This window comes from Mauremys mutica, chromosome 11 (assembly GCF_020497125.1).
Source record: "Mauremys mutica isolate MM-2020 ecotype Southern chromosome 11, ASM2049712v1, whole genome shotgun sequence".
NCBI classification, from domain to species: Eukaryota; Metazoa; Chordata; order Testudines; family Geoemydidae; genus Mauremys; species Mauremys mutica.
The window spans coordinates 50,183,479-50,209,000 of NC_059082.1; the positions used below are offsets into that span (position 1 = coordinate 50,183,479).

The 25,522-nt window shown below is 44.9% G+C and overlaps 1 protein-coding gene across 9 annotated transcripts in view; it reads right to left on the reverse strand.

Annotated features, from left to right (window-relative positions):
* Positions 1-25,522, reverse strand: part of LOC123344354 (ankyrin repeat and fibronectin type-III domain-containing protein 1-like) — a 596,720-nt gene that overhangs the window by 558,077 nt on the left and 13,121 nt on the right. The window contains exon 1 of one of the 9 annotated variants that reach the window (XM_044980482.1): positions 2,958-3,234. The exons of the other annotated variants lie outside the window; for them this stretch is intronic. The gene's annotated coding sequence lies outside the window, so the exon portion shown is untranslated. Of the gene's footprint in view, positions 1-2,957; positions 3,235-25,522 lie in introns of those variants that run through there. 9 annotated transcript variants of the gene reach the window in all.

Genomic DNA, 25,522 nt, shown 5'->3' on the forward strand with positions numbered 1-25,522 from the left:
TGTACAAGGAGGGTTAACACATGTAGCAGCAAAGGTCAACACAAGGTATGACCTGCCTGGAAAGCTCAGTCTACCCAAGCTGGGAAATCAAGTGCAAATAAAAAGTCACAAAATGGGGGTTAAGAAAGACGACGTATAAATTGTTACATGCATTTTACAGGTGGACCTACAGAGGGGAAACCAAGGATTGCCAGGCCTGGAATGGAACAATCGTTGTTGCTAATCACAATTGTCACTATTGTAAGCCCTGCCCAGATCTCACGATGTGAAGTGGCAAAAGGAGGGAACACGTGGACTGCGACATACCCAAGTTGTGGTAATAAGACAGATAAGGACCTTAAGGATCTACCCATAGAAAATTGTACCGCTGATACCCCCATAGGAATTTGGCAGTCTCGGTATGTGGTGCACGGATTGGAAGGGGAGGGGTCCTAACCTGGTGGAGAATATCAAAATTATCAGGAAATATTGCATGGTATTTCTTAGGATATGTTATGATCAATCACAGTAGGAAACACAGTCATCTGGACATTTGGTTTGTCATGGAGAGCCCCCACAAAAAAACCCATATAACCCTCTGGTTTCCTGGGGTGTTTGGGTTATGGAGTCCCAAAATTAGGGCTTGATGTTACCATATGCACTCATAATGGTAGCTGCACAGAGGAAAATCCCTGGATGTGCAGTTGTTATGTACACATCACACTGGACATACAGTCTCCCTGGGATGCTGGGTATGACAATTTAACCACTTTGCAGAATGTACCACTATAGGTAATATGGATGCCAAGCTGGAAGAATCCTGATCTAAGCTGGATGCAGCCTGGAGCCAGAAATACTTCCTGATGGGTGAATGTGCAGGACCCACTGTGGAAGCAGGTGCAACCGGCACTTTTCAATGCGTCTTTCTAGTCCATAACATGGGTAGTACACCCCCGAGAATGGTGGGTTAACCAGGTACACCTGAACTGCAGTACATACACAGAAGAGTTGAAGCAACAATTTAATTGGTGGGTGAGGGGACATGCATGGAATTGTTGCTGGAAAAGGGATTTGTGGGCAGCAGGAAACACAGGGTTGGGTGTATGAAATCTGGGGGACTGTTGGGTAACTAAAAGTAATTGATAAGCCAAAATGTGAAATTGCAGCAGCAAATCAATGAGCTACTTGCACAAAAGCTGTCTGCAATCGCAATGGGATGGAAAAGTGCAGGAAAAGTGAATCTGCGGCTAACTCAATGGACAGGAAACCTCATGATATGGGTGGAGGATGGCTTCAAAAAGGCTAACTTGGCAGGGGGAGGTGTATATGGAGATACAAAATGCTCAACTCTGGAGCTAGCACCAATTGTGTTCATTCGTTATAGTGAGTGAACTTTGTTAACAGTCACCATCACATGAGAATTTCAAAAATAAAATACTGTCTAATAAATGCTATTATTTGCTGACATGCAGTGAGGGAAAACACAGATTTCAAAGGCATTTGGGAAGCTGTGTGGGCTAACAGAGCACTAATCTGAGACTCAGGAGACCTGGGCTCTATTCCCGACTCTGCAGGTGGTCTCATGACTTTGGTCAAGTCACTTCAATTCTGTGCCTTGGTTTCCCCATCTATAAAATGGATATGATAGTGATCTCCTTTGTAAAGCACTTTGAGATCTACAGATGAAAAGCACTAGATAATAAAATATAATATACCTGGCTTTTTTATGTGAAAACAGAAGCTGTCATCTGTGATCAAATAAAGTTTAGTGAAATCATGTATTCAATAATTTTAATACATTTCAAATCTTTTGATCCAAAATTCTCTTTGCCCCGTCCACCTGCCCACTCATTGTTTGTACAACTCCTAAAAACGCATGAATAAGTCACAAGTATACATGGATTTCATCAGGTTAAGTATAAAATATGTTCAAATCAGATTCTCCATTACATATTATGTTGCAATAACAGTTAAGTATTAGGGCACATAGAGCTCTTGTATAGATGTCACTTAAATCTAAGTAAACACAAAAAATAAATATTCACCCAGCTCCAATGATCAGTCACCTCCCGCTGCCTGGTTCATTCAGTCAAGAGCATGCATCACCAATCGCTGCCATGGTAGTAAATGCAGCAGGACGGTCAGCAGCACTAGACAGACCTGCAACATATGCTGATGGTGCACTGTGGATCTCCCAATGACAGCATCCTCCTTTTATTTTATTTATTCATTAACTATTGTTTGTTTGTTTTAAACTGTCCTGGACACACACACTCACCGCACAGAACACAGAAAGCAGTACGGGCTCTTGGCAACAGAATAACAAACTATGCAACACTGGGGGAAAGGAGCGGGGCGGGGTATTGTTTCCATGATGGTTCTAGGCAGTAGCAACCGCAGCCTCAGGTTTGTGTTTAACATTCAGTGTGGTCATGAATAAGGCAGGATCCAATATCCTCAGTGGTTGCTGCGCCCCTCCCAGCCTAAAAGGCAGACTTCTGAAGGCAAGTGCAATGGCTTCTCCACTTCAATAAACAGTTTGTCAACAGCTCAGCTGGACACATCTATTTCCAACAGTTCAGTCTAAGCCATCTCCCTTTCCTGAGCTATCTGGGGGCAGGGTAGCTCACCTAGGTGTCTTAAATATTGGTGAAGGGGTTTTCTGCACCACCAACGCAAGCCTCTAAACAGCTTCGCTGTCTTGTCTGAAGCCTCCGAAATTCCCTAGCATTCAACATTCCTGTCTTCTTTGCATTTAATTGGTGACACACAATCAGTCCTGACTTTCAAGTCTAGCTTGGCAGCCTGCATCCTAAAGACTTGGCTTGTTATCTCCTTAGCCGACTGGCAGCACAACAGGAAAATCTGCCCATTTAAAATACCACCCCCCCCCACCCACACACTCTTTGCAGCCTGTTTTTCTGAGGATCATTTGCAGCGATGACTACAGGATGATCACTGGAACTGTATTAACTGACCTTTGTTTGGGTCTCTCACCCTGAGGACAGGCACAGCAAACTGTGTTCAGCCAAGACAGCAATTAACTGGGTGGGGGAAGGATGCAAAGACAGGTCTATAATGAAGCATTCTGGCGGAACGCATCGTTGTACACAGGTGGTGAGAACAGGCGAATAGCTTCTTCACTGGGAGAGATTTTAGCAGAAGTGAACTTCTCCCTCTACATGCAGGGAGAGGGGAGGGGCGTGGCATCGGTGACACCTCCCTCCAGCTGTGTAAAAAAGAGGCAAGAGGAGGAGAGAGCACAACCTCACCACCTCCTTCCCAGCAGTAGATCAGCAGGGATAATCTCAAGACCTCCCTGCCTGGTGCTCGCCTGGTCACCTGCCTGTCGCAAGACACTACCCACCCTCGCCTCCTCACACCCCCCAGGACATCCCCACCCACCATGAGACACCCCCCACCACTGGTTCACTGCTTGCCTTCTCACCCCTGCACCTGCCTGCCGCTTGCCTGCTCACCCCCCTGCCAGATCTCCCCCATCCCCGCCACCCCGCTGCTGGCTTGCCGCTCACCTCCTCATCCCCATGCCTGTCCACCACTTACTGCTGGCTCATCCCATCCCTCCTCACTCCCCCACCCCTGCAGTGGAAGGGAGGTGAGGAGGGACACCCTCACTCCCCCACCCCTGCAGTGGAAGGGAGGTGAGGAGGGACACGGCGAGTGACGGGGACCTTCAGAGAAGGGGGGGGCATGGAATGGAGGAAGACTTACCAGGCAGGCAGCAGCAACAGCAGGCAATGGGAGCCTCGGGGAAGGGGCGGAGCGGGGAAGGGAAGAGGCTGGGCCACCACCCCCAATAGGAACAGGTGAACTTGATGGCTAGAAATCCCCACTCTGAAGATACAACTCCAGCCAAGAAATAAAATCAGTCACACACCTTCCTTTTCCACCTACCCACCACCCCAGAACATGAGGCACTCATTGTAAATGCAGTCCAACTACGAAGGGTCATGCTGCCCTTCACCCTATTTTATACAGGAAGGGTTAAAGTATCCTAATGGTGAAAATGGGGACTGACTACCTGGACCTCTGGATTCTATTTCCAGTTTACAACCTTGGCAAGTCACTCAAATCCTCTGTACCTCAGTTTCCCCATCTGTGAAGTGGGAACAATTAGGCAAACCTAGCTTTGCAATCCTGCTGGGAGTCATTTAAGATTTGTCAACCATTTTGAACGAGAGGGGAAGTTGCATTATTACTGCACTCTCTTTTGGTTTTCCCTCTGTTAACAGAACACACACACAATACTGTTGTAAAGAGAAAATGCTGCTTATACCCAAACAAAAATTCACATTCTGCCCATCTCTCCTGCATTTTTTTTTTTAAAACAGTACAGCTGTCCCACTCCTAAGATGGCAACCAATTCTGATTTCTTCTCTCTCTCCTCCTATCTGAAAATATCCCTCCTCTGATCAGCTTCCTACCGCAATGCCACCTTCTGGTCCCACTGAACACACCCCAAATAGCAGTAGAAAGGAAAAAAACTACATACTATGTAGCAGCAAGACATGGGGGAGTGAGTGTGAAGCAGGAGGGAGGGAGAGAAATAATTAAAGAGAAACAGAATACAAAAACCAAAACAGCACATCCAGGAGTGAGAACGAAGACTGCCCGCACTGATAACCGCTCTTGCTTCGTCACAGGCTGATTTGTCAGCCATTGTAAGGAGGAACAGCCTGTCTCTCTGCCATGGGAAAAAACAGCTCTGCGGTTGTGTTTTTTGTTTGGGGTTTAAGTTGGACAGAGAACATCTGTTTTCCTTGGCTCTGCCAAATCACCAGTGTCCTCCTCTGAAGGGGCTTTTACCACAAATAGGCATGCTCAATTCCCCTTAGACAGCAGGGGTCCAGGGTGGGAAGGATGAAGTGGGGACTAGAGGAGAGTGTTCTGTGAGAGGGAAGTAGGGGAATTCATTGTCTCCTGACAGTGGACGACTGGATTTATTGTTAGAAAGAAAGATTCACAACCCACAGAACTGCACTGTCCACAGCGTCAGAATTCTCATTCCTCCCCGCAATGCAAAAGCCCCACTGAAGTTCAGTGGATTTAACTGAAGCCTTGACCCTTCTCAAGATTACCTCAGGTCCATCCTCCTCCAGTCATCTTCAATAGCACATATTCTCCTCTGTGCAATTTCCTTTCTCTGGAACTCTGCACCTCAGGTCTGAGGGCAAAGCTGTGCTGAGAAGTGAGCCCTCCTTGCTAACCTCATTCTGAAAACCCTGATTTAGTCACCTCAGGGAACCAGATTACAACATGGGTATCCAGTGCTTTAGCACAGGTTGGCATCACAGAAGTGTAGGACTGGAAGGACCTTGAGAGATCATCTAGTCCAACCCCCTGCACTCCAGGCAGGACTACATAATAACTAGACCATTCCTGACTGATGTTTGTTTAACCTGTTCTTAAAAATCTCCAGTGATGGAGATTCCACAACCTCCCTAGGCAATTTGTTCCAGTGCTTAACTACCCTGACAGTTAGGAAGTTTTTTCCTAATGCGCAACCTAAACTGCCCTTGCTGCAATTTAAGCCCATTGCTTCTTGTCCTATCCTCAGTCGTTAATGAGAACAATTTTTCACCTTCCTCCTTGTAATAACCCTTTATGTACTTGAAAACGTATGTCCTTGCTCAGTCTTCTCTTCTCTAGACTAAACAAATCCAATTTTTTCAAATTTTTCTCATAGGTCATGTTTTCTACACCTTTAATCATTTTTGTTGATCTCGTCTGGATTTTCTCCAATTTGTCCACATCTTTCCTGAAATATGGTGGCCAGAACCGGACACAATACTCCAGCTGAGGCCTTATCAACATGGAGTAGAGCCAAAGAGTTACTTCTCATGTCTTGCTTACAACACTCCTGCTAATAATATCATGATCCACTGTGCTTACATGTGTCAGGAGGCAAGCACACTGGAACCTGGTCCCCTAATCACAGAATGTAGGGCTAGAAGGGACCTCAAGAGGTAACCCAGCCCATCTCCCCATGCTGAATCAGGATTAAGTATAATTTAGTTGAGCTGATTTTGGAAGGGTCATATTTGGAAAGTAGCTAACAATAATATGCATCACTTTTGGGAAAAATGCATTAATCTTATTTTAAAAAAAAACTAAATATTCAGCCGTTCAGAAATGTTAGTTCCACCATAGGAATTTTCTTAGTGTCTTTCTCTTCCTTGCCCGCCCTATTTAAAAAATAATGGGCTATGAGTTTTCCCCTTTCACTGGTTCTGTCCAGCCAGGAATCAACTATTGAGTTACTGCAACTTGCTGAGGAATAAGTCAATGGACACTCATGTTGGGTTTTTTTTTTAAAAAAAAAAGACCCAAAGCTAAGGAATACAAAAATACAACCAAAGGAGGAAAACACATGAAATGATGCAAGGTTCATTTCAAGATAAAACAAGAATTTTGTAGTATCAGAGGGGTAGCCGTGTTAGTCTGGATCTGTAAAAGCAGCAAAGAATCCTGTGGCACCTTATAGACTAACAGACGTTTTGCAGCATGAGCTTTCGTGGGTGAATACCCACTTCGTCGGATGCAAGTAGTGGAAATTTCCAGGGGCAGGTATATATATGCAAGCAACAAGCAAGCTAGAGATAACGAGGTTAGTTCAATCAGGGAGGCTGAGGCCCTGTTCTAGCAGTTGAGGTGTGAAAACCAAGGGAGGAGAAACTGGTTCTGTAGCTGGCAAGCCATTCACAGTCTTTGTTTAATCCTGAGCTGATGGTGTCAAATTTGCAGATGAACTGAAGCTCAGCAGTTTCTCTTTGAAGTCTGGTCCTGAAGTTTTTTTGCTGCAGGATGGCCACCTTAAGATCTGCTATTAAGATCAACAGGGCCTCGAATCCACACTCCGTACTGATACCAGACACCTCTGTGTTCTTGGGGAACCAGGGTGCAGTATCCAGCCTGACTCATGAAAGCCCCTCCCCCGCCCCGCCCCCCCCCCCAGCCTCTGCTTAAACCAAAACCCATCAGAGGAAAAAAACTTGCAGAGAAGGGCGTTGGGAGACACACCTAGACCCCTCCTGACAAGGGTGACAAGATTAAGACGTCTCCATTAGCATATAGAATAGACAGCAGAGACGACTCCCCTAGCCTCATCTGCATGGAAGATGGGACAGGAAGACATCTCAATTTGCATACAGAATGGAGAACCAAAAACCACACTGAATTCAGGGACCAGAAAAAGCAGGGAAGCACTGCATCATGGGAATCTCTGCTCCAGATGCTAATGAACCTATGTCTGCACACACCCAGCTCAGCAATTATCAGACCAATTCTAGTAATGAATCCTTAATTGATATCCAAATAGTGAAGCCGCCTAGTTGCATTGTGAGCTCCCTGGAAGAAAACACCACCCATAGCCAAGAGTGATCAGCTCCTTTTGTCTAGTCTAAAGAAAACCCTTGAGTTATCAGCCTTACCTATAAACAAATCTATTGTTCTCCCTTGAACAATTGTATTTTCTCTACAAAAATCCCTACTCACCCTCCAGTCATGGTTCTGATGCTTAGATCCAAACTCTGCATCAGTTCCACTAGGACTCCATACTCTCCTGAATGATCGTGCGGGGGATTCTGCCTGCCTCCTGCCCTCAGCTACCAGCATCATCTGGGAACCCCAACTAGTTCAAGCTTCAGGGAGTGGTGAGATCCCCTTCTCTCTCTCTCTCTCTTTTTTCATTTTTCCTTTCTACCTTAGGTATTAACCTTTAATAGGTATTAACCTTTAATAATGTATGTTATGTTGGTTTAGCCCTCCTTGTGTAGTTATCACCAGTATTCAATAAATAACTTGTATGGTTAAGCTGGTTGCTTCTCTCTCTCTTACTGAACCTTACTCTTTTGTGTTTTTAGCTTCCCCCATTTACTCTGCAGCAACGCTTCTTTTACCTAAGCTAAAGATCCCTGCAGTGCCCAAAATACTGTGGGGTTTGCTCATCAAATAGGTTACTGCCCGTACAATTTGTTGTGAAGGTGGGAATAGGGACATGCAGGAACAAACCATCCCGATGTGTAGGAAGAAAAGTAAATATGGCAGGCGACCAACTTGGCTTAACAGTGAAATCCTTGCTCGTCTTAAACACAAAAAAAACAGCTTACAAGAAGTGGAAGATTGGACAAATAACCAGGGAGGAGTATAAAAGTATTGTTCAGGCATGCAGGTGTGAAATCAGGAAGGCCAAATCACATTTGGAGTTGCAGCTAGCCGGAGATGTTAGGAGTAACAAGAAGGGTTTCTTCAGGTATGTTAGCAACAGGAAGAAAGTCAAGGAAAGTGTGGGCCCCTTGCTGAATGAGGGAGGAAACCTAGTGACAGAGGATGTGGAGAAAGCTAGTGTACTCAATGCTTTTTTTGCCTCTGTCTTCACAGACAAGGTCAGCTCCCAGACAGCTGCACTCTGCAGCACGGTATGGGGAGGAGGTGACCAGCTCTCTGTGGAGAAAGAAGTAGTTCGGGGCTATTTAGGAAAGCTGGACGAGCACAAGTCCATGGGGCCGGATGCGCTGCATCCGAGGGTGCTAAAGGAGTTGGCCGATGAGATTGCAGAGCCATTGGCCATTATCTTTGAAAAATCATGGCGATCGGGGGAGGTCCCGGATGACTGGAAAAAAGCTAACGTAGTGCCCATCTTTAAAAAAGGGAAGAAGGAAGATCCAGGGAACTACAGGCCAGTCAGTCTCACCTCAGTCCCTGGAAAAATCATGGAACAGGTCCTCAAGGAATCAATCCTGAACCACTTAAAGGAGGGGAAAGTGATCAGGAACAGTCAGCATGGATTCACCAAGGGCAAGTCATGCCTGACTAACCTAATTGCCTTCTATGACGAGATAACCGGCTCTGTGGATGAGGGGAAAGCAGTGGATGTACTATTTCTGGACTTTAGCAAAGCTTTTGATACAGTCTCCCACAGTATTCTTGCCAGCAAGTTAAAGAAGTATGGGCTGGATGAATGGACGGTAAGGTGGATAGAAAACTGGTTAGATGGTCGGACTCAACGGGTAGTGATCAATGGTTCCATGTCTAGTTGGCAGCCGGTATCAAGTGGAGTGCCCCAAGGGTCGGTGCTGGGGCCGGTTTTATTCAATATCTTCATTAACGATCTGGAGGATGGTGTGGACTGCACCCTTAGCAAGTTTGCAGATGACACTAAACTGGGAGGAGTGGTTGATATGCTGGAGGGTAGGGCTAGGATACAGAGGGACCTAGACAAATTAGAGGATTGGACCAAAAGAAATATGATGAGGTTCAACAAGGACAAGTGCAGAGTCCTGCACTTAGGACGGAAGAATCCCATGCACTGCTACAGACTAGGGACCGAATGGCTGGGCAGCAGTTCTGCAGAAAAGGACCTAGGGGTTACGGTGGACGAAAAGCTGAATATGAGTCAACAGTGTGCACTTGTTGCCAAGAAGGCTAATGGCATTTTGGGTTGTATAAGTAGGGGCATTTCCAGCAGATCAAGGGATGTGATCATTCCCCTCTACTCAGCACTGGTGAGGCCTCATTTGGAGTACTGTGTCCAGTTTTGGGCCCCACACTACAAGAAGGATGTGGATAAATTGGAGAGAGTCAAGCGGAGGGCAACAAAAATGATTAGGGGGCTGGAGCACATGACTTATGAGGAGAGGCTGAGGGAACTGGGATTGTTTAGTCTGCAGAAGAGAAGAATGAGGGGGGATTTGATAGCTGCTTTCAACTACCTGAAAGGGGGTTCCAAAGAGGATGGATCTAGACTGTTCTCAGTGGTAGAAGATGAGACCATTACTCCTTGTTCTGTCAAGTTGCAGAGGGGGAGGTTTAGGTTGGATATTAGGAAAAACTTTTTCACTAGTAGGGTGGTGAAGAACTGGAATGGGTTACCTAGGGAGGTAGTGGAATCTCCTTCCTTAGAGGTTTTTAAAGGTCAGGCTTGACAAAGCCCTGGCTGGGATGACTTAGTTAGGTTTGGTCCTGCTTTGAGCAGGGGGTTGGACTAGATGACCTCCTGAGGTCCCTTCCAACCCTGAGATTCTATGATTCTATGCTGAATTTGGGACACATAAGGGTAACAGCTTGAAAGTGCTGCTTCATCCAGCCCAGTGAGTCCAGGGACATATAAGGGGTCAGCTTGACAGTGCTGATTGACCCGGTCTGCTCAGACTTGCTCTGTTAATGTATGTGTGGCTGGGTGTGTGTTCATCCGGTTCTTGGGCTGGAGAAACCCAGCCCTAGGGAACTTAGGTCCTGCAGAATAGCTCCATTTGGAGGGGACTTGTAGAAGGGAGAAGTAGAGCTCCATATGAACACACAAAGTGACACAAGCAGTACATTGACAGAATTACAGAATCCCCTTCCCCAGAAAAGTAACCCGAATAAATGAGCATACCCCAAAGTAATGGGCAAATCTGGTAACAGTACCTCATCCAGATCCCAGCACCCACTGCCTTGGTTCCCTAGGAGGCAACATTTTAAACGCTGTTTAAAAGAATGTATTAAACACGTCTTTGAAAAACATAAAAAAAAATCTGTATTAATATCCAAGAATCGCTCTTGGTTTTTCTCAAGGTTTTTCAATCCTTTTTCACTAAACATACCAAACAAAAAATGGATGTCACTAAGGGCTTGGCTACACTTGCAAGTTGCAGCGCTGGTAGAGGCTTTCCAGCGCTGCAATTAGTAACCGTCCACACCTGCAAGGCACATCCAGCGCTGCAACTCCCTGGCTGCAGCGCTGGCTGTACACCTGGCCAGGTTGGGGTGTAGTGATTCCAGCGCTGGATCACTCATCAAGTGTGGACACACACAAGCGCTTTTATTGGCCTCCAGGGAATAAGGAGATATCCCAGAATGCTTTTAACTAAATTACTTCCTTTGTTTTGTTATGCAGCCTCTCTTTGTTTTGTTGTGAACTCCGATCGGAGCTCCGTTGAACTGCTTATCTAAAAAACAAACACTGATCACAGCAAACAGGAGCTATCTGTACCTGGCTGTGAACGATCAAATGAGAGGCAAGCAGTCTGCTTGACAGAGAAACAGCGTTGGATGCAGGCTGTTTGCAATTAAGACTAAGGGTTCGCGAACATTTTGTGATTTTTCAATCCAGGGAAGCTAACACACAGTGTTGGCTCCAAAAATCCACTCTCTCTATCTTCCCCGCTCCCTGTCACAGTACACCACAGGGAGTGAGTGAAACAGCGGGGAGTCCGTGTTGGAGGCAGGCTGTTTGCAATTAAGAGTTAAGACTAAGGGCTCGCGAACATTTTGTGATTTTTAAATCCAGGAAGCTAACACACAGTGTTGGCTCCAAAAATCTACTCTCTCTATCTTCCCCGCTCCCTGTCACAGTACACCACCCTCCACCCCCCTCTTTTGAAAAGCACGTTGTTGCCACTTGAATGCTGGGATAGCTGCCCATAATGCAGTACTCCCAACAGTGCTGTAAATGCTGCAAATGTGGCCACACACCAGCGCTGGTAGCTGTGAGTGTGGCCACACACCAGCGCTGGCCCTGCACAGCTGCACGACCAGCGCTGTAACTCCCAGCGCTGCAACTTTCAAGTGTAGCCAAGCCCTTAGTCTCATCCGGACATTAGAAGAGAGCAGTCGTTAAGTTAGGTACTGAAAGGGTCCCTACCTAGAAAGCAGGAAGCCACCTTCAAGATACTCAAGAACAATTGGTACCTTGTATTTTCTCCATGCTTCCCTTGGTATGTTTACTTACACACACACACACCAAGCAAAGAACCACAATGCAGGCTTTGCTCCTCCAAGCTCATCTAACGTGCTATAACCCCTTGCCTTTAAAATTCTGGTCCAACTCCCAGCATGGAGAGATCATCCAGAACTAACACAGAATACCGTACCGTGCATCATTACGACAAGTGAGGCATTGGAGTGGGTACTAGTGGATGGGGTCCCAGGGAGGGAGTGGGATGGGGTTATTCTTATGTTTCAATATTTTTAGTGTATTTTTTTCTTTTTTTGTTCAAATCAATATTGCTAGAAAGGAAAAAAGGTACACTTTAAATTGCACAAATAGGACTTAAAAAAAAAGCGAGCAAAGGTCCATCATTTAAAATTAATTAATTCAGAACTGAACTATTAACAGAATAAAAAAATCAAGCCACATACATGGCTACATTTATTTCCAAATAATTTTTAAAAACTTCTAACGCTGCAAGATAAGTTAATCACACAGTCCATTCATTTGCAATAAGTACAAAGGTTAACTTTCACTTAATTACAATTAATTTTAATTTCACAGGAATAAGGAAAGCACATTATAAGATTCCCTCTTGACATATCTTACAGATGAGGAACAGTAGTTCTTTATGCTTCTTCTCTGCCCCCGATGCACATCCCATCCCCCACCCTTCCCCCCCTCAAGCAGGATGTATCTGTGATAGAGTACGTATTCTGGAAGAGATGAGATGACATCACAGGACACTAGGGGAAAGGGGGGCAGTAGGAATGGAAACAGGAATAGTAAAATTCTGCAGTGCTCCCAATAAAGGAGTGGGGGGGGGCGCAAAGGGTGGATGCATACAAGACCACTGCAAAAAGAGAGTAGTGGACAACTTACACTTGGTGACTCATAATGCTGATGGGTTTCCATGCAAGAAACAAATAAGACCGTGTTGCAACAAGGTGGCACAGGATAGCAAGCCAGATTTCTGCCATGCACATGTAAAGAAGAGACAGACAAGGATGAGATAACACAGAATCACAGAAACATAGGGCTGACAGGACCTCAATAGGTCACCAAGTCCAGACCCCTATACTGAGGCAGGACCAAGTAAGTCTAGATCATGCCTGAGAGGCTTTTGTCCAACTTGTTCTTAAAAACCTCTCGTGATGGAGTAAACCTCATTTGGAAGCCTATTCCAGAGACGAACTACTCTTGGGGAACATAAGAACGGCCCTACTGGTTCAAAGGTCCATCTAGCCCAGTATCCTGTCTTCCAACAGCGGCAAGTGCCAGGTGCCCCAGAGGGAATGAACACAACAGGTAATCAAGTGATCCAACCCGTCGCTCATTCCCAGCTTCTGGCAAACAGAGGCTAGGGACACCATCCCTGCCCATCCTAGCTAATAGCCACTGATGGACCTATCCTCCATGAATTTACCTAGTTCTTTTCAGAACTAGATAAATTAGAAAGATAAAATTAGAAAGTTATTCCTAATGTCAAACTCAAATCTCCCTTGCTTAATATTAAGCCTATTACTTTCTTGTCCTACCTTCAGTGGACACTGAAAACACCTAATTCCTGTGCTCTTTGTAGCAGCCCTTAACATATATGAAGACATATCAGGTCCCCTCTCAATCCTTTTTTTCCCTCAAGGCTAAACGTGCCCAGTTTTTTTTAACCTTTCCTCATAGGTCAGGTTTTCTAAACCTTTTATCCTTTTTGTAGCTCTCCTGTGGACTCTCTCCAATTTGTCCACTTCTTCCCTAAAGTGTGGTGCCCAGAACTGGACACAGTACTCCAGTTAAGGCTTCACTGATGCTGAGTAGAGTGGGACAGTTACCTCCTATGTATTACACACACCGTTCCTACTAATACATCCCAGAATAATACTGGCCTTTTCTGCAACTGCATCACACTTTTGAATCATATTCCATTTGAGACCTGCTATAACCCCTTTTCAGCTGTACTGTACTTCCAACCCTTCCCAGCTTGGTCTCATTTGCATATTTTATAAGCATCCACTCCACTCCATTATCCAAGTGTCAGGGTTCCCTCCCCACTCTGAGGTAGAGATGTGGGGAGCCGCAGGAAAGACCCCCTAAGCTTATATTCCACCAGCTTATGTTAAAAATTTCCCCAAGGCACAAATTCCTTTCCTTATCCTTGGACGGTATTGCTGCCACCACCAAATGATTTAAACAAACAGTCAGGGAGGGCCACTTGGAACCCTATTCCCCCCAAGCCCCTTCACCCCCTTTCCGGGGGAGGCTTGAGAATAATATACCAACCAAATAGGTTAACAACGTGAGCACAGACCAGACCCTTGGGTTTTTAGGACACTAAAACCAATCAGGTTCTTAAAAGAAGAACTTTATTATAAAAAAAAAAAACAAGTAAAAGAAACACCTCTGTAAAATCAGGAATGGAAGGTAATTTTACAGAGTAATAAAAATATTTAAAACACAGAGAATCCCCCTCTAGGCTCAAATTTAAAGTTACAAAACAGGAATAAACCTCCCTCTTGCCATAGGGAAAATTCACAAGCTAAAACAAAAGATAGTCTAACACATTTCCTTGCTATTACTTACAATTTCTATAATTTTAGATGCATCATTTCAGTAGGAGCTGGATTACCTGCTTGGTCTCTCTCTTTGTCTCAAGAGGGAACACACACAAAAAAGCAAAAACAACCACCACCACCATCACCCCCAGATCTCAAAGTATCTTCCTTCCCCATTGGTCCTTCTGGTCAGGTGCCAACTAGGTTAATTGAATTGCTTAACCCCTTACAGGTAAGTGATTCTGTACCTCTGGCCAAGAGGGATTTTATATTACTGCATACATAAAGATTGTTACCCTTCCCTTTATATTTATGACACCAAGTCGTTAATGAAAATATTGAATAGTACCAGATACAGAACTGACTCCTGGAGGACCCCATTAAATATGTCCTTCCAGTTTGACAGTGAACCATTGATAACTACTCTTTGAGTGCTGTCTTTTAACCAGTTGTGCATCCACCTTCTAATTTCATCCAGACCACATTTCCCTAGTTTGCTTATGAGAATGTCATGTGATGCTGTGTCAAAAGTCTTATTAAAGCTAAGATAATAGGATCTAGTGTAGGAAGTACAGGTTAACCAGACTGCCACGGGAGTAGGTCTTGCAGAGCTTCCACAGTAACTAAACAATTCAGTTCTCTGCCCCAATTCTTGTAAACTAACGGCCAAACCAGCTCCCACCGAAAACAATGGAGCAAGGATTGGGCCCCCTTGAAGGTCAGTAAGGGTATGTCTATAATACACACTAAGCCCATGCTCTGACTGAGGTTTGAGCCCAAGCCTCCCTTCCGTCCACACACAAATCAGTCTGACTTGGGTCAGCAAGCACTCGGGACCCGGGTCTTAGGACCCTGAAGGGTGCATGGGTCAGAACCCAAGTCCTACTGTGACTCAGGTCCAAACCCTGTCATTTTGAAGCCTGGACATAGCTCAAGCCACAGACCCAAGTCAGATGGTCTACATAGTGCAGATGGCATGGCTGAGAGATCCGGGTCCAGCAACTGTAAACTCAAGTTTACAATGGAGTGTGGACATTCAGGTGCAGGCTTGAAATACCAAGTCCACAAGCCAGGTCACACAGACCCAAGTTTACAATGCAGTGTAGACACACCTGTTGTCACAACAAATCTTGGCAAGCCCTTTGCACACATCCTACCACCAGTCGAGAGGTGCACATCAATAGCCTAAGAACAGCTCATTCAGGGGTGCTGGAACAATTTGTATAGTGGGGGTGCTGCATCACAATGGAAATCACTTCAAGCCACGGGGTGCTGCTGCACCCCCAGCATCCTTAATTCCAGTGCCCCTGAGCTCATTGCTAGCCAAGTACAGAGCTTTCAGTGCACATTTTACATCACTTAAGGGGATGTTTTGCAGCGTTGCCTTCCAGTATGAAAAACTCCCCAGTGAAAGGCTAAGGAAAGAATCCAGGAAAGGTCACAAACACCTAGGTGCAACTGTTTTGACCTTTTCCCCCTTATTTCTCTCTCCTCCTCTATTTAGGCTCCCTGAATTATTCAGTCCCTTTCTCTCTCCTCCAATCTCCCATAAGCTCAGCTCTCCTTTCCCATACCCAGCTACCAAACCATCTCCCCCAAATCGTGATATGGAGCCTCACAGGTCTTCACAGAGAACCTCACAAAGCTAGTTGTGACATTGCACTCTATATGTTTATGGAAAAATGCTTATAAGTGTAAATATAACATAACATGCTTTATGCTAGATATGCCATCTTTGCAAAGGTTATGATCTACTGAAAATATTCATCCTATTTGTATGCATGTAACATTTTTATATCTGAAGGTATGAGTGTTGTCTCTATGCTTGTATTTGAAGTGTTTGCTGTAGGAAACACATCTGGGAGGTCTGGCCAACATATTGTGAAGGGGCTATTCAAGTAATTGGGAGTACTTAATTACAATGGACTTTGGGAGACACCAGTCCACATCTGAACTTTCCTGGGAACGTTTAAACTAACATGTAAACAATGGCGTCAGCCTGCAAAAAGCTGAACCATTCACGGACATGTGACTTGCCCAGGTGGCTACAAACTCCACCTTGTTACTGTGATTTTCCACAGAAGAACAAAGGGGTTTCCACAAGAGAGAGAATATAAACGGCCCTGGAAGCCTCTCCATTTTGTTTTCAGGTGGCTCAAGAGATGACCTCTCCACCCAAAGAGATGCCTGAAAGAAACTGGAACAAAGGACTGTAACTACAGGAATGTGAGTGATTGCTGAACCCAGGCCATAGACTACAACATTGGTCTGAAAAGGATTGTACAGGTACACCTAGGGTGAGAAGTTATTATCTGTAACTAGAACCTTAGTGTATTAACCTTGCGTGTTTTGTTTTGTTTTGCTTGGTAACTTAATTTGTTTTGTCTGTTATTACTTGAAACCACTTAAATTCTACTTTTTATACTTAATAAAATCACTTTTGTTTATTAATTAACCCAGAGTAATTAACACCTGGGGGAGCAAACAGCTGTGAATCTCTATCAGTGTTAAAGAGGGCAGACAATTTTGAGTTTACCCTGTATACACTTTATACAGAGTAAAATGGATTTATTTGGGGTTTGGATCCCATTGGGAGCTGGGTATCTGGGTGCTGGAGACAGGAGCACTTCTTAAGCTGTTTTCAATTAAGTCTGCAGCTTTGGGGACATGTTTCAGACCCTGGGTCTGTGTTGCAGCAGGCTTGTGTCTGGCTCAACAAGGCAGGATTCTGACAGGCCCAAACTGGCAGAGAAAATGGGCTCAGAGGTAGTCTCAGCACATAAAGTGACAGTCCCAAGGGGGTCTCTGTGACCGAACTAGTCACACTAATGTAGCAGGATAGACTCACTGTGGGTGCACCCCTTCGTGGCTGGGCATGGCAGCATGTCATGGAGTGTGGGGAAGTCAGGGCCCTGCACCCCCCACTTCCTGTAATTCACCATGACTCTCAGCCAGCATAACAGAAGGTTTAATAGATGACAGGAACACAGTCTAAAACAGAGCTTGTAGATACAGAAAACAGGACCCCTCCGTCAGGTCCATCTTGGGGGCTGTGGAGGCCAGACCCAGGTTCTGGGCCTCCCCCACATCTCCCCAGCCAGCTCCAAACTGAAACTTCCTCCAGCCACACACCCCGGCTCCTCCTCCAGTCTTTGTCCAGTTTCCCGGGCAAAAGGTGTCACCTGGCCCCAACCCCCTCCTGGGCTCTGGTTACATGCTGGCCGTCAAGTATCATCCCTCAGTGAAGTCACACCCTTATATCCCACCACCATCTAGTATTAATGCAGACAGTAAACTAGTAAAACTCCCATGCAACATTACCAGGTTAATACTCCGTACTCCATCACACAGCTCCCCTCCTCTGGTGCCACCTAGTGCTGGTCCTGGGTGGTCCACCTCTTCTCACAACACAGCCTTCTGGCCAGCTCATTGATTTAGCTCTCCACTCCCTTTTGAGATAACAATCTCCAGCATTTAATTCAAAGACCTTGTGTCAGGCCTTTGGCCCCAGTGATCATTATACCTCGCTCACAAGACTCTGAATTGTCCTTACCTTCACTGGGGAACGTCACACCATATTCCCAGGGACTGGTAGGGGAACAGAAACCTGCCCTCAATACTGGGCTCCAGTCCAGGGACCCTAAGATGAGCAGCCAAAGTCTGCTCCATCAGACACCTTGCTGCTGCTTCCCGGATCACTTCCTACCATTATTCTTTCCTCGGGCCTTTTTCCCAGCCCCTTCCTGGGCTCTCTCTGAGGAGAAACACCTCCCCATGCTTCTCCACAGAGATCTGGTCATTCCCCTTGTGTCAGGATCAGCCACGGGCCCTTGTGCCAATCCTGTGGAATCTGGGTATCCCCGCTTTCTAGTGCCCAAAGAGGGACTGCAGAGTTCTTCCTGTGGGCCCTTCCAACTTCACACCAAACACCTAGGGTTGCCAACTTTCTAATTGCACAAAATGGAACACTCTTGTCCCAACCCTACCCCACCCCTTCCCTGAGGCCCCACCTCTTGCTCACCCCATTCCCCCTCCCTCCGTCACTTGCTCTCCCCCACCCTCAGTCACTCGCTCATTTTCACCTGGTTGGGGCAGGGGCTTGGGGTGCAGGAGTGGGTGAGGGCTCTGGCTGGGGGAACACAAGGGGACACCAGGCTGAGGCAGAGGGGTTCTGAGTGTGGGAGGGGGCTCTGGGCTGAGGCAGAGGATTGGGGTGTGGGAGGGGGTACTGGCTCTGGGGTGGGGCTGGGGATGAGGGGTTCAGAGTGTGGGAGGGGGCTCAGGGCTGGGACCGAGGGGTTCAGAGTGTGGGAGGGGGCTCAGGGCTGGGGCAGGGGGTGAGAAGTGCAGACTCTGGGCAGCGCTGACCTCAGGCGGCTTCTGAGAAGTGGCCGGCATGTCCCTCCGACTCCTAGGCAGAGGCGTGGCCAGGTAGATCTGCGTGCTGTCCCCGCCCGCAGGCAGGGAACTACGGTCAATGGCAGCTGCGGAACCAAGGCTCGGGATGGGGGCAGCGTGTGGATCCCCCGTGGCTGCCCCTACACTTAGGAGCTGGAGGGACATGTTGCTGCTTCTGTGGAGCCGCACGAAGCCATGTAGGGAGCCTGCCAGCCCCGAGCCAACCAGACTTTTAACGGCGCAGTCAGCAGTGCTGACCGGAGCCACCAGAGTCCCTTTTCGACTGGGTGTTCCAATAAAAAAAACGGACACCTGGAAACCCTACAAACGCCCCATATGTTTCACTGTCACTGCCACTTGGGCTTCACTGCCACTTGGGCTTCGTGACTAGGGCAACCCACCTCTGCCCCAGAACCCTCTAGATCTGGCTCCAGCCTTAAGGCCTCCCCGGCCTCACTCAGACTTTAACACAAGAGAGGAAACTCCCAGCTCCCTTCCTCCTGTGTCACCTCCCTGGCCCTCCTCAGGCAGCTCTCCCACTGCCTTGTGTCTCTTCCTTTAGAGGGTCCAGCTCTGCCCCAGCTGGGTTTGATCACCATTATTTCGAACGCCAGGTGTCATACCAGGGCTCAGACTCCTGTTAGCACTTCTGCCATTTCCACATTTTCTGTTACTGTTTTCCCCTCTCATTGAGAAATGGGTCCACTCTGTCCTTGATCTTCCTCTTGCTTCTAAAGTATCTGTAGAATGTTCTCTTGTTACCCTTTCTGTCTCTAGCTAGTTTGATCTCATTTTGTGCCTTGGCCTTTCTAATTCTGTCCCTACATACTTGTGTTGTTTGTTTATATTCATCCTTTGTAATCTGACCTAGTTTCCACTTTTTGTAGAGCTCTTTTTTTGAGTTTCAGATAATTGAAGATCTCCAGTTTAAGCCAGCATGGTGTCTTGCCATACTTCCTATCTTTCCTACACAGTGGGATAGTTTGCTCGTGCCCTTAATAATGTCTCTTTGAAAAACTGCCAATTCTCTTGGACTGTTTCTCCGCTTAGACTTGCTTCCCAACTCCCAGAGTTTACTAAAGTGTGCCTTTTTGAAATTCATTATCTTTACTGTGCTGTTTCCCCCCCCCCAACCATTCAATAGAATCATTAATTCTACCATTTCATGATCACTTTCACCCAAGCTGCCTTCCACTTTCAAATTCTCAACCAATTCCTCCCTATTTGTCAAAATCAAGTCTAGAACAGCCTCTCCTCTGGTAGCTTTCTCCACCTTCTGAAATAAAAAATTGTCTCCAATACATTCCAATAACTTGCTGGATAATCTGTGCCCTGATATGTTATTTTCCCAACAGATGTCTGGGTAGTTGAAGTCCCCCACCACCATCCTAGCTATCCTGGCAGAAGTTTACAGTATAGACTTGGTCTTAGTTAAACCAGTGCATCTTTGAATACAGACAAGGCCTTAGGTTCATGCCCAATAAAAGGGAAAGATCCAGTCTGTCTCAGCAACAGGGAAGCTCCAGCTTGACTGTTTGTGTTAAATATTTACCAGCTCATTTGCATGGCAGCTGGTCTGCAGGCTGAATGGCATTCTATAAATGTATATGAACAAGCCACTGCTTTATAGAGATAAAAGATAAAAGTATTTTTGTTTGTTTTATCTCCACCTTTAATCTGAACTATCCTTTTGTGCTGACACTGTCAATGACGCCTCCGGGCCTTGACCAAGTCAAGTAAACTAATGATTTCATCACTGCTTCCTTCACCTAAATGTCTCAGGAGACACAAGTGCTTCCCTTGGGCAGGCAGAGCATCCTCAAGCACAGCTGCATCGCCTCCATTTCCTTCCTCGACCCAGACCTCCGGTTTGCATTCAGCATCTGTAATCCTGGAGCGATTCTTAACCATGAACTCTCCCTCTTCCTCCCCCACCCATCTCTTATCAACACAGCTGCAGATTTGTCACTAGCAAGCAAGCCAATGTAAATGGGGCAGGGACAGCAAAAACCACCAGCCCCTCTCTCTACAGGACACGTACTTAGAGACACTCTTTAATTTGAGGCTCTGGCTACAGTATAGATCGTACAGCACAAATGCAGTTATGCCCCGTACGCTCTCTGTGTAGCCGCTCTAAGCCAAAGGGAGAGACACATTAATCCACCCCCAACGAGCAGCAGTAGCTACATCACCGATATACAGTCCATACCAGCACTTAGCTCAGTATAACTTGCATCACTCAGGAGGTGGCGTATTCCCACTCCTGACCGACATAAGTTACACCGACATAAGTGGTAGCGTAGACATAGCCTAGAGGTCTCTACTGTTGGGCCCTACAGTTCAACTGCTGATCTGGCAATTACCCATAGACGGATATCTGCTGTCACCAGTACTGTTAGATAAGATGATGGCTTTACTTCTGCTGAGACCCTCATCCAGGGTGGATAAAAACTGAAGATTTTTTTTTGAAAAAAATCAGTAAGATTTTTTTTATATTTAAATAAAAAATTCCGGTTTCAATTATAAAAAGTTTTTCTTTTTAAAAATAAACCTGTTTAAGATTAAATCTGAATTTAATACAAAATATGGTAAGGCCTAAACTTGTTATAATTTAGTTGAAACATGTCTAGATATGAGAATTTTATGTATCCAAAACATGTAGGGTTGTTTTGTTGAATAAAAATAAATGTGTGTTTTCTGTGTTTCATTAAATTCCAGTTACCACACTAATGCAGCTTGACAATTCATGAGCAAATAGTTAATTATCTAGTAAATAAGCAATATATCATTAACCATTTTCTAATATACTAAAAATGTACACTCAATAAGAATCTGAAAATATTAAGCTACATTTATTTAAGCAATTATATTTTCTTATCGTATACCCTCATAGGTAGCAAAAAGATGTACCAAATATCGCATAAAGGCTCTATTTAGTTGTAAATGAACATATTTTAATGGTTTCATCTACTGATGAGAATGCATCTTTCTTTAAAAAATAACTGAAGTACAAATGGAAAAGCTGATTACAACTGATTATTTAAATCAAGGCTTTCCACTTGATTATTCAAATCATGATTTAAAATGCCTTGATTTAAAATCAATCCACACTGGTTGGAATGACCACATTATTCACAAGCAGCAGAAAGACGTATGCAGGTATTTCCAATGAGTTACAAAACCTTTATGTCTCAACATGCCAAGTTTATCCTCACACAAGCTTGCATCAGGGTAATTAACCAGGTGAGTTAAATGAGTGAAAACCCCTCTGTGGACACACATATTGCAATAATATGGGTTACATCATTTTAGCTTGTCACTGTAGAGATAAGCTAGCCTGATAAAAACCAAGTTTAAACTGATTTAAAAGTATCCACATACAATGTTGCACTGATTTATCATGTCAATTTAAAAAAATCACAACTTCAATTAATCAGTATAACTGTGCAGACCAGAACATTGCATAAAGTGTTTATGCCTTGTTTTTGAAAGTTTGTTAGGATTTAACTATTATTTTAATTGGTATAATTGTTTTTAATCCTGCTACTTTTTAGGCCAAGTTGCCTTGGTTACCACATACAGCCTTCAGAGGGACAGAAATATTACAGCATATTTTTAGAACTGCTAAGATATAGATCTCAATGGACTTTACTGCACAGACTTCTTCCTGTCTCATAACACAAGAACAAGGGGACAGTCACTTAAATTAAAAGGTAGGAAATTCAAAACAGATAAAGAAAATCCTTTTTCCCATGATGAGCAATTAGACTGGAACTCATTGTCACAGGATGTTGTTGAGACTAACAACCTGAGATTCATAAAGGGACTAGACATTTCTAAGAACATCAAGAATATCCAGCGTTACCATAATTAGTGGAAAACATTCTGGAAGGGATATTATACCTCAAGCTTCAGGTGTTAAGTCAATCTCTGACTATTAAAGACCATAATGGAAATTAATCTGTTGAGCAGATAACCATACAGTAGGCTGATGATGGAGTGGTTACATCTTTTTCTGAAGCATCTGGTGATGATCACTATCAGACAGGACACTGAACGAAATGGACCTCAGGTCCAATCCAATATGGCAATTCCTATGCAACAATGTCACAAATTTAAGGTCCAGTATATCACAACCTACCAGTGCTACACACAAATGCTCTCTAACTGCTGGTATCCCACCTCTCCAATGGCATAGTATATACATAGGTATTTATGGTTCAGGAATCTGACCCTAGACATATTAATTCCTGGACTAGTGGTACATCAAGTATCCTTACATCAAGTTGGGCCACATTGGATGAGGTGGACTGGGAAAGGAGGAAACATTAATATGTCAGATTTTTTTTTTAAACAAAAAAAAGTTTCTTGTCTCATGTGGAAACACCCTTAACCTATAAGCACCTTTATACTAGTATAATTGCATCTGCTCTGGGAGTGGGTTTAACTATAGTTAAAGCAGTACAATTTATGTGTAGACAAGTCAAAGACAGGTGATTGAGGATGTGATAATCCTCATGGAATGCAGCACTTAACACCTACTGGTGGATATTAAGTACTGGATTCATCAGGGATTAGAACAGTGGAACCTATTATAGTGAAATGAAGTTTCATTATAGGAGGAGCACAAATTCACTGAAATGCATATGAGCAATTGGCAACTGCCAAATGGCTTCACTATAATTGGATTCCTTAGAGCTCACAGTTACTCTAGAGGATTCTCTCCCTCTCACATATACAGCTTCAATTATTTGAGGATCCACAGAAGAAAATGCAGGTAACATTACCAACGAGATCTCTCTCTTCACTCCACCATTCACAGGCAGTTTTAAACAAAGCACCAGAGTCCTGACCTGACCCAGCCTGTTCAATAATTCTCTTCAGAGCTTTCAGCCTCTCTTCTCTTCATTTTTCTCAATAAGCTTTCATAACACAGACACACAGTGTTAAAGGAGCAAGTTTCCATGACAGTAAAATCCCTATGGTTGGATTTGCATCTCTTAACACGTATGACTTTCGCCATGCAGCTAACTGGTATTTCCAACAGATTATTACTGGCATGTCTGCTTCTACAGGAATCACAAACAGCCTCCTATAGACACCCCAAACTTAGGGGGCAGTAACAGTGTGGGCTTTGCAGTGTTGGGGGCTGCTGAAAAACAGATCAGGAAAATCTCACTGTCCAGCAGTCCAATCTAGACAAGTGACATTTCACTACTTATTGGACAAGCAAGATCCTGGGTGAAGCGACTGACCAGCATACCCAGCCTGAGGCTGAAAGTGGCCTTCAGTCTTGATTTCCTTGTAAACCCACGGAAGAGAAGTTCATCCCATGTTACACTTCAGAGACAGTTCACAGACACCAGTAACATGCTCTGTTCCTCAAATTCAGTCTAGGGTACAAGTGGCTGAACTTAACAAGAGAAGGAATTTACCAGTGTAGCAGGGTATCCAAGCAAACAAAAAGACAAGTGTTCCACTGGAGCAGGATCTTGGAAGAAAGACTCTCAGGAGTTTTCAACTAGGAGAGGGGAAAAGAAGATTCCAGCAAGAAACTCTCCCCTTGAGAAACATCCCTGAGATATCTACCTGAGACACAGACAGTGACCCTATATACACTTACGAACTTCCCTGAGCCAGCATTCTCAGCTACTGAAATTCTAACTGGTGTTTTAAAGTCCAAACCTCCTAATTCACATTCCACACCAGCATAATCAAAAGAGGACACAAAGGGCATAGCACTAGCAAGAACTATTCCATACACCATCCATATTTACACTGCAGTACTGTTGCTCCTCCTTCACTTCTCTGCCTGTGGCATGTCAGCTAGCAGTGATCAGCATTGTGCACTGCTCTAGGGGAAAGCGAACATTCCACAATACTTAGCTTTGCTTTGGAGAAAATATGAACTATGCTTAGTTCTGCTTTGGCTTGTCTTAGTCAGTGCACCCTGGTAAAGGGGATCTTTCCACTGATGCAGCTGCTTCTCAGGGTCTGCCCATGCCACAATCAGCACATGACTGCGGCTCACACAGACACATCCAAACTAGCTTTGATCCAGCTAGCTCAGGTACTGGACCAGCGCAGCCACAGCAGCGCGGGCTAGCAGCCCTGAGTAATTATCTGGGGTTCCAGATGGGCTTGTGTAGTTCACATTGAAGCCCCTGCTATCCCGGCTTCACTGCTTTGGTACCCAGGTAACCAGATTGAAGCTAGCTCTGGAATTTCTACTCAAGCTACAATCATCCATGACTGCACTGTGGACATACCCTTTGTGACCAGTTTACAGAGAAATACTATGTTTTAATATCAGGGGGTAGCCGTGTTAGTCTATATCCACTAAAACAACAAGGAGTCCGGTGGCACCTTAAAGACTAACAAAGCTTTGCGTCTCCTGGAATTGACACCTCCTCATCTATTATTGGGAGTGGACTACATCCACCCTGATCGAATTTGCCCTCTCAACACTGGTTCTCCACTTGTGAAGTAACTCCTTTCTCTTCATGTGTCATTATATAATGCCTGCATTTGCAATTTTCACTCCATGCATCTGAAGTGAGTTTTTTTATCCACGAAAGCTTATGCCCAAATAAATCTGTTAGTGTTTAAGATGCCACCGGACTCCTTGTTGTTTTTATGTTTTAATAGTAAAGATTCAACCTGCACTGGTTAAAGGAAAAGAATTTCTAAAATGATAAGGAACCAAATTCAGGTTCCAGGTGTTCAAAACCAAGAGATATTTTCCTCCTGTTTTACCCTGTAACTAGTAGGGCGGGCAGCTACATGCAAGATTGGGAGCCTTCTGATGTTGTCCTATGACACTGCTATAGCGATCTTGGAGGTTTCATCTCGGTAAAATAGGGTAGGACTTCAAAACGAGCATTCA